Genomic DNA, 9,909 nt, shown 5'->3' on the forward strand with positions numbered 1-9,909 from the left:
GTAAAAATTACCACAGCTCCAATGAGAGTTCTGAAATTATTCTGATGAATGGCTGCAGAAGATAAGACGTGATGTTTAATATTAGCCAAAATTTACTGTGTATAATTCCAGTTATTGACCGCTTTTTAAATAGAGGACATTCATCCATGGCTAGAAATGCTTTTCCTAATAGTTTTTATATGTTATGTCTTCTACTTGTCTTTCTAGTTTATGTCACATTTTTCAACCAAACTCATAAAGGGCCAAATCTGTCTATCTTTATATAGATAAATACAGCTGCTTAGTAGGCAATCATAGCATGACTAAAATTTTCAGGATACAGAAGGTTAAGGAAAGCTGCTGGCAATCTGCCTTGTTCCACACTGTGTGTCTATAACATAAAGTACAGCTCTGGTCCAACTCTTGACGTATGACAGTATGACTGTTCTGGGAAAATGCCAGCTATGATTTTAAAAGGGTTGACAGTTTCTCTGACCAATCTCCTTTGTATGCTAACATTTTTGCAAAGATAACTCTGTCCATTTGCAATGCTCCAATATGGAAACTCTTCCTCATTTATACCTTCAATTTTCTATCAACTTGCGGAAACAAGAAGTATCCCAAGGAATTTAAGACTGGAAATGTACCCTTGGAAAGCTTCTGATTATTTTTAATTCAAATGTAACTATGAACTATTTTAAATACCCATGATTTTCATAATTCATAACTAAACAGAATTATCATGAGATTAACTTTCTAATTATTAAATTCAAACAGAACTGATGTGCTGTTTATTTTGCTTGTAGCCATTGTAAATATGTGTTTATTTTTATAGTTTTCTTTTTGCTTAGAGAATGATACAAATGGAAAAAAAATGGCAATTAAGAGTTGTAACATGAACAGATACTATTAAATATTAAATATAATAAATAAATAAGAAAGTCTACATAGTCCTTCCATCTTTATATGGAAATATATTTCAGTAATAATTTCTCAGTTCAGAACTTGAGAAAGTTTGCCTTTCATCTAGATAACAAAATATATATGTCTTCCTTCTCACAGAGGAGATTCAAAAGATTCAAAAATTCTGCCTTTAATAAATAACCACTTTTGATTCACTGATCAAAAAAGCTCTTTTTTTTTTCTGCATTATTAGCAGATTTAGAATTTATTCAATTTAAAGTCTATGCTTATATCTGTCAAACAAATAATTCATTTTCTGGTTTAAAAAAAACCAAAAAGTGTTTTACAAGTTTTGTATTGAATACATGCTCATTTCTGAATGCTACCAAAAGCAAGTTCACAGTAATTATTATTTTAAAATTATTGTAAATGTTATGCATAGTTTGCATCATTAGCTATAGAACAGCGAAAAACCTTTTCTGTTTAACCAAGCTCTCATTCTTTGAAAAAAAAGCTCATCTTGGTCTGTTTTGTATTTTGGAGTTGCATGAAGGGAACTTCAGGTAAGAGTTTCCCGTTAGAAGCATGTCTGATTTAATTAATCTTTAATTATTGTGCAAAACAAATGCAAGGATAGCTTCAATCAGCAAATTTATTTGCAACATTTATCAACTCGCTGATCTTTATCACCCATCCAGATGACAGTAAATCAAATGCATGCCCCTTTGCAATTCATGGAGCAAATGATTGAAGTGTCCCTAAGAGTCCCTATCCTAACTAAATCTAATTGTGTGTGAATAATCAGTTCAGATATATGATGAATTTGCAGTCACAGAATCCAGTCCATAATCAGATCATATTCTGAAGTAGACTTTCAGAGGGCACAATCCTGAATTAAATACTATAATTTTTCCTTTTCTTGATTTTGTGGATCTGCAGTTAGATTTTTTAACTTATATAAAATAATGTTAAAACAGTCTAGTGATGAACGTATTTATATAGTCATTCCACTATTACTAATTCCTAGCATTGACATGAAAGCTAGTCATAAAGCCGGTTACTGTTTTGGAACACTAAGGCATAAGCTTTTTCTTCTATATAATTAGCTATTTTCTTTTTTAGAACTTTTATTCCACTTTCTTCTCTTCCACTTTCCTCCACTGATCACCTTTTAGCGCTATAAAATTTCTGTTTGTTTGTTGATTTTTTTTTCCATGACAGAATATCCTGTAACCTACAACCATTAACTAAAGTCCAAGGGATGTATCTTATATCTATTACTTCCCCGTTTCTTGTTTCTCATTTTCTGTCACCTGAGGTCCATTTTTTTTCCTACATTTTTACTTCTTGTCAAGTCCTCAATTCTTTTCTATTTTCATTCCTTTTCATCTTCTTTCTTTATAGCCGATCATGTCTCATAGAAAGAGATGTCCATGTTATTCATTGGTCTGAATTTTGAGAAACTGTGTTTTTGCTTTTCTAAGTTTTCCATTTTTTTTTAATGGAATTTCAGTCTTATTTCTATTGATTAGATGTATTCTAAAATTAATACAGAGTGAATATTATTTCATTGGTAAATAAATATATATCCCATTAATTTCATTTTTTTGTCGTTGTTGTTTCTTCCTTGAGTTTTCACTTCAACTTTTAGTGTTGTCTTCATTTGACTTTTACAGTGGTAACAAATTCCAAACACCAATATATATTTTAGAAAGAATCAGCTCAAGTCAAATGCAAGTACTGGTGTAATTTATTGCAAAAGCTTTATTAGTCCAAAGGAAATTGTCATGTTTTTCATGTGACATATTTGATTTTTAGATTATTTTACTTGAATAGATTTTCCGCATTCAACACAGAAAAAAAAATCAAACCTGTGTATGTTTATCACAGACTACAAAAGATACTAAAAAATAAAATCATATATTCTTTCAGAACACATTTGATCTGAAATGCAATCTTTTGACCTGTGCTGCTCTTAACTATTTATGAACCATTTTTTTTCTCACCTAGACTTTTAAGATCCTTTATTTATGGTTTCCTGAAACTTTTGTTTCCAGACAGATATTTGTCTAGAGGACTTAGTTGAAGATTTCAAACCTTTATGAATTTGTTCTTTAATATATAATTAAATAATTATGAAATAACGGGACAAAAAAGCTATTATTCTTATCCTAATATAACCTTAAATTGCATCACAATCTGTTTCATTTCTTTAGCTGTATGCTTGCAGAAACTGAAATCCTTTTCTTCCACTTAATCTTTAAAAAAGTCCTTCAGCTGAAGCTGCTTAACGTATCAAAAGTAGAACAAAAACTTTCTAATTTGTTTTACTTAGCCTTTATTACTGTTAGTAATAATTAGTAATAGTAATAGTAATAGTAATAGTAATATTTAGTAATAGTAAGGGTCTTTAAATGACCGAAAACAAAGAATTTTGCAAAGAAGAAAAGAAAGCCTGTATATGTTGCCTCTCTAAAGTATTGCAAAGATGGAAAAAAGAAGATGAGGTTGACATAGGAAAACAAACAGCAGACTTAAGAAAGCTCTATTTTTTTTTCCCAGGCATACACTTTAGGAAGACAAAATCTTGACATACACTGCTGTCGTGGCTTTGTTTTGGTTTGTGCTTTTTTATTATTATTATTCATTTTCCAATATAGGTTATCTGCTTCGAAGATGTCCCTAGTGACAAAGCAGTTTCATTAATGTAACCACTCTTATCCATAGTAATGACATGTTTGGGTGAAATGTGTGCTCATCTGAAATAGATTCTGTAGTTATCAGAGAAAATGCACCCATCAGATAACAGAAGTAGATCATGTATAAATGCACATGCGTAGCAATCAGCTACGTTCAAAAGCTCTGCTGGTTTAACCTTGCTTTATAACTTTCCCCAAGTTATTTCAGATGGCTAGATGTCATCCATGGCCACACTGCTGGTCACAGAAGATAGGTTGCATATACATCTCGTACACATACGCTCCTATACGTATATAAGTAGAGAATTAATTTATGGAAAAGTCATGCTGTGGCCATAGGACAAATAAAGAATGAAAGGAACATGGAAAAGCACTCCCAAATGAATTAAATAAATGCTTCGCTAAGTCTGTGGCAGTATTTGTTAAGGGCTTAATTTATGTGTAAAAATCAGTAGTTTTTTTTTTTTTTTAAATACTTACAGTTTTTTATTAGTAAAGAATTTAATGGGCCATTTTGCCTATCTTTCTTAACATTATATGAGGTGTTTTCATTAAAATATTAAGCAAGTCATCTAATAATGCAAACTTTCACACTTTTTAACTGAGAAGTAGATGTTTCATTGGAAAACATTTTTTCAAGAGAGCAATACATTGGCACATTGACACAATGTAAGACCAAATGACAATGTGAAGGCAAAATGTACTTGTATATCAAAGTATTTTAATCACAGATGTATGCAGTTTTAAAAATCACATGAATAACCTATTCCATGGGAGATGTGATACTGTCCCAGAGAGAAGCTGGGTGAGTCAGTTTATGGAAATAGTCCTGGGACAGAGCCATGAGGTCCAGTGGTTGTTTCTCTGTACCTCGGGTGTCCCAGGGGTTGCAGAGATGGTCGTAGATCCTGGAGCAGAGGCCCTTACCTGAAGTCTCTCAGCTATTCAGATTCTAAGATTTCTATTCAGAAACTAAGTTTCCTTAGTTATAGGACTGGGTAGAAAGTATATCATTGGTGATGAGTCTTTTCAAATTGCTGTCAGTTCCTGACTTGCTTTCAATGGTTTTGGTGCTCACAGTTGGAATAGCAACTGGAAGTGAAGACAGGGAAGAAAGTGAAGAAAATCAGGATATAGTACGCCTCTATAAAAATCCTCATCCTCTCCCTTCTGCTTAGCGAAATGAGAGACCCTTATGTGAAAGGAGGAGGAGTGAAAGCCAGCTGAAGAAGATAATTTTGTCTAATAGATACCATCTTGACCTGTGCTGTTATATTAAATAAACATGAGTTAAGGTATACAAGGACATTAAATGCCCTTGTAGAAATCTTTTTCTTAGTCAAGGGGAAAAGGTAATGTACCACACAAATGTAAGAAGCAAATGTATGAAGACTGACAGAAGGAATTATAAGTTAATGAAATCAAAGTTAATGAAAAAAAAACTTCCTTTAGTATTACTGGAAACATAATTTCACCTGTGCTTCTTTGCATGTAACAGAAATACAGAGTTATAGCAAACACTCAAAGGTTTTGATCTAATACGATACCTCCGCACACCTACACACCTTCTGTGGCACTGCAGAACACATAGCAAAAAATACCACCTTTCAACGGTGCTCCTCTGCATGGTAAAGGTGATCTGAAATTGTAGGTGTGGGTCAAACTCAGGAAAGTATAATTGAGCATAGCCAGTTCCTGCTGTCGCAGAACCTGTTGTCCAGGTTCACAGCAGCAGGATGAAACAAGAGAGTGAAAAGGGAGAGTAAAGATCTCAGTATGGCAATTTATGCTCGCTTCCATTTTGGAGGTGGCTGTTCTCTAATTGCATTCAGTTGTGGACAGAGAGAAATGAACAGTGTAGGAATAAGGCTGTAAAAGATTATCTAGACATACACCAAGTTCAATAATTTTTAGGTGTTTTACATAGACTAAAGCATCAGTTTTTCATGAAAGTGTGACATATATGCTTGAAGATAAACTATTATCAGGATTGCAACAACTTTGTTTAATTTGCTTTTTAATAATGAAATATTTCCTATTTCTATTGAAAGAATATATTTAGTACTTCTGCAGTCATGTTCCCTGAACACAGACAGAACACATGTTCTTCACATGACTTCGTAGGTATAGTATAGTCATATTGATGAAGACAACACATAAGCAAACAAGTTCTTCATAATCATTTGAGAGCCATAGACAAAAAAAATTAACATGTTAATCTTTGCATAAGGTCTTGATATCTTTTGACTTGGAAATTAGGATGCTGGTACACTCGGACAAAATATAAATTATGTACAAATGGCTGTTTTATATTCCAGTTGTTCACCCATTTTATACAAATATTACAAGCACAGAAGGAGAGGAAGAGGAGAATTATGCCCAGGATATGCAAAATTGTTCAGAAAACATATATTGTCTTCACAGAGAGATTTTAAAATATGACTAACATTCTTAATAAACAAATGGTTTCTAAACTTTACTTCGTTGAGATTCAGTGCAATTCCCCTTTGAAATTTCACTTACTGAACATAGTTCTTTTTTTGAGGGTTTAAGTTTTTACTTTTCAGTTATGTTTATAACACTCATGGTGATAGAACATCAAACAATGGACATGACATACTCAGAATAAAATTCAGAAGAATATCAAATTTATTAGTTTAAAAGCACTTTTTTATCGTTCATTAGACATTTTTATGAATTGCAAGGTCTAATGCACAATTTGTGAAGAGTTACAGCTGGCAGCTCTGTGGACTGTGCTTTGTTGTCTAGATACTGTTCTGAATGATTTATGGAATCTAGCACTACCATAATATCAAAGAGGTAAGTATGGTAATGTTGCTTTGTATAGATCTAAGAGTACAAGTTTGCTCAGCTTAGACTCAGCCAACTGTGAATATCTGGATACTCAGATGGAAAGACAGAGAGGAATAGATGTAATGCTAATCAGGTGTCCATTAGCTACCGGATCCATTTAATCCATGAGTGAGTGTATCTCAAAAAGATCAGCTCAAAAGCCTTACAGAGTTATCTGGCTGAATTAGTGTGTTCTAAATGTAGTTGTGTGACCAAAGTACAGAACAACCAGAAGTGCAAATAACAATATTGATATAATTATTTAACACATAGGTGCATATATATCATAATATGATGCACATAATTTCTGTATTAAATAGTTATTTTGTATTATTATCAGGAGTTAATTCAGTGACAGATATTTTTATCCTATGAAAGAAAAAAAACGAATGACACTTTCTGCTAGTCGACATTAAAGAATATTTTATTCAGATTGCCAAGTCTGTTGATTCATCATAATAAATCTGTCAGATCACATCAACTAAAATTGCTCTTGAAGACAGGTACAGTAACCAAGTAATGCTGATGCATAAATTAACTACCCTAGAAAAAAATGATCAAGTATAAAATGCTTTTTGACATGCATATTCCTGACAGTAAATAAAATATTATGCTATGATTACACTCAGAATCAATAAAATGAGAAAACTAATCTATAAAAGATTTAACAAACCAATCTGAGTGAAACAAGCCCAGTCTCACCGATCTATGTGAAAAACTGAATTACTGCCTCTTCAAATTCATCAAAAATACTTTGGTATGTTCTTTTGATCGGAAGGTCATTTAAAAAAATGACAGGCAAAGAGTGATTTCTGTTTTGGCAAACATTTGCACCTACTACCTTGTTGTGTTTATATAAAACTGTGTGCATTGTCCTTGTGTAAATACTTTTCTCTCTGACCTTTTCAAGAATATAGCAAATAAATCTTGGCTTTGAAGTGGCTGTCAAAAAACACCACCAGGTTCTAGGCTTGTTGATCAACAATTTTTAAAACAGTCTAAATAATTTGGAAATAATTTTCTTTGAGATTAATAAATGTTAGTATGAAATGTCTAGTCAACTTTAGAAGCTTCAGTTCAGAATTTGATAGCATTTCCTGATTGCATTCACTTTTGCTTGCATAGATAAAGGTGTTATATCAGTTTTTATTTAACAGTGATTAAGGTAAATCATTGCAGTAAAGTAACATCTTATGTACAAATATTGTATCAATTTCAGCAAGATTTGGCCTGGTTTCTCTTAAATTGATTGGGAATTATTTTATGGAGCAGTTAATTAAAGCTCACTTCGAGCCCAGGGAGTGACTAGGTACGAGTTTGCTCAGTTTCAATTTGAAAGCCTTTCATTCAAAAGCAAATTGATTCATACAATTTTACTCTCAGTACTTTAGACTCAGCTCAGAATCTCACATTCAGGCTATATATTTTCTTTGCTCTGACCCAAATGAGATTTGGTCAGGTTCAGGGATTCTTCAGGTGTGATGTTCAGAGTCAGGTTTGAACAATCTAGGCAGGCAGTGAGGGAATATTCAGAAGGAAAAAAAAAAGGCAAAACGAGAAAACAAAAATATTTTGTGGGCATTTTGTCAAAGGAGTTTTTGAATTTTCAAGATTGAATGATTTTCTTCTATCTCTTAACAATGCACTCATCAAATATATGGGGCAAATTTACACTGTGGATCGTAAGGAACCTAATCAACAAAATGAGGCTTCCATCTTCCATATATCTGTGATTGGAAAAGTGTGAGGTAATAACCAAGAACAGGATGCTATTTTAACTGTATTTTAGTGGTAGTTTTTATCTCACCCAGCTTCACACATCTGAAGCAAAAAAAAATCTATCAAGCCAATTAAGTATATGAAACTAAAACCTGATGTGAGACAGGTTCTGTGAAGGGTACTGTGGGGTCAGGGACTACCCGAGGAATGGGTATCAGCAAGGGTTCCCATATTTTATCAAAGATGAGGGCCCCTGTAGGAATGGCAGAAGAAAATATCTCAGAGAGATTTGGCTGGTATTGTTACTGCTGATTTGTACTGCAAACCATTTCAAAATAGGTGTGGCATTTTCTCAGGTTGACATGAACCTGGGAACTTGAGAAATTATTTCTAAGAAGTTACTGTAGCCTTCGCACTTACAGCTACATCACTGAATATAAAAATAAGTATAAGGCCAAATCATTCTCCAATTAAAGAGAATCATTTTAAATTGATGATGTTAATAGATAAAGGTAATCCCTACCTTTCACATGATAGGGATAAATTTAAAAAGCCAAATTATTGCAACTATTTCCAATGATAAATAGTCTCCTTAATAGTTAGAAATCTGCAAGAGAATAAAGACTTATATTATATGTAATAATTTTGTTATAAATTGTGGGTTTTCATCTGCTTTAAATGCAGGACCAAGTCCATAATAGTATGTAAATGGCTCTTTCCTTCCTTGATGTTATTCTGTAATGTTGAGCAGTTACTGAATAACTCTTCAGTGTGTAGTAGGTCTGATTCTCCAGTGTGTGGTTCTTTCTCCAACTATCTCATTTGCATATATTTTGCAAAAACAAAATGATCCTAATCTGTTTTTGCAGATATGATTACAGGATGAGTAAACTTGGAGTTATTTTATTGTCTTTTGTTCACTAGCATAACACTATGATTCTGGACTTACTCTATAGACAGTTAACCTAAACTGAACAGCTGTCTAAATAGTTTTCATACCTCTTAAGTGAAGCTAGTACTGGAAAAATGGAATAAATATAGTTCTTAAAACCACATTAATTATAGTTTGACCTATGCTTACTATGTTTTGTTCTAAAGCAAAATATATTTTTTATTATTTTTATTAATATTAATTCAGTTCTATTGACTTTCATAGCTTGATTCCTTATGATAACAGATGTTGTAACTAAAAATGATGCTGTTAGGAATATTATTGAAGCAGATTGGTATTATCTAACAATAAATTACTCAAAATAGGTAACCTTTCCATAATTTGTAGCACCTGGTAGTGGTCTGACATTAGACCTCACCATATCCTCTTTTCACATCATTAAGCACTACTAGAAATCACAATTTCAAAGTAATTGAAGTACTGCTCTGCAACAGTGTTGCAGACTCTTTTTTAGGGATAGAATATTATGAAATGCTTCAGCTGTTTTTAATGAGTTATGTTTTTAAAAGACTTCAGTGGAGAGGAGAAAACACTAGAGCATTGCCTCTTGTCTGAATAGACAGCACACACTGCAGATAGATGGTGTTTACAGTATGCAAATTTAAGATGCATGATACTAGTATTCAAACTCAGTAACATAAGTAGAAGTCTACATGGAGTAGGTTTTACAATCTGAAATGCATACAAGATCTCTGAACTATAATGAGGAGGAAGCAAAACACCATCATGTGCAAATCAACCTAGAAACGAAGGAAGGAAGGAAGGAAGGAAGGAAGGAAGGAAGGAAGGAAGGAAGGAAGGAAG

This window comes from Nothoprocta perdicaria, unplaced genomic scaffold (assembly GCF_003342845.1).
Source record: "Nothoprocta perdicaria isolate Ctin4 unplaced genomic scaffold, notPer1 scaffold_110, whole genome shotgun sequence".
Classification (NCBI taxonomy): Eukaryota; Metazoa; Chordata; class Aves; order Tinamiformes; family Tinamidae; genus Nothoprocta; species Nothoprocta perdicaria.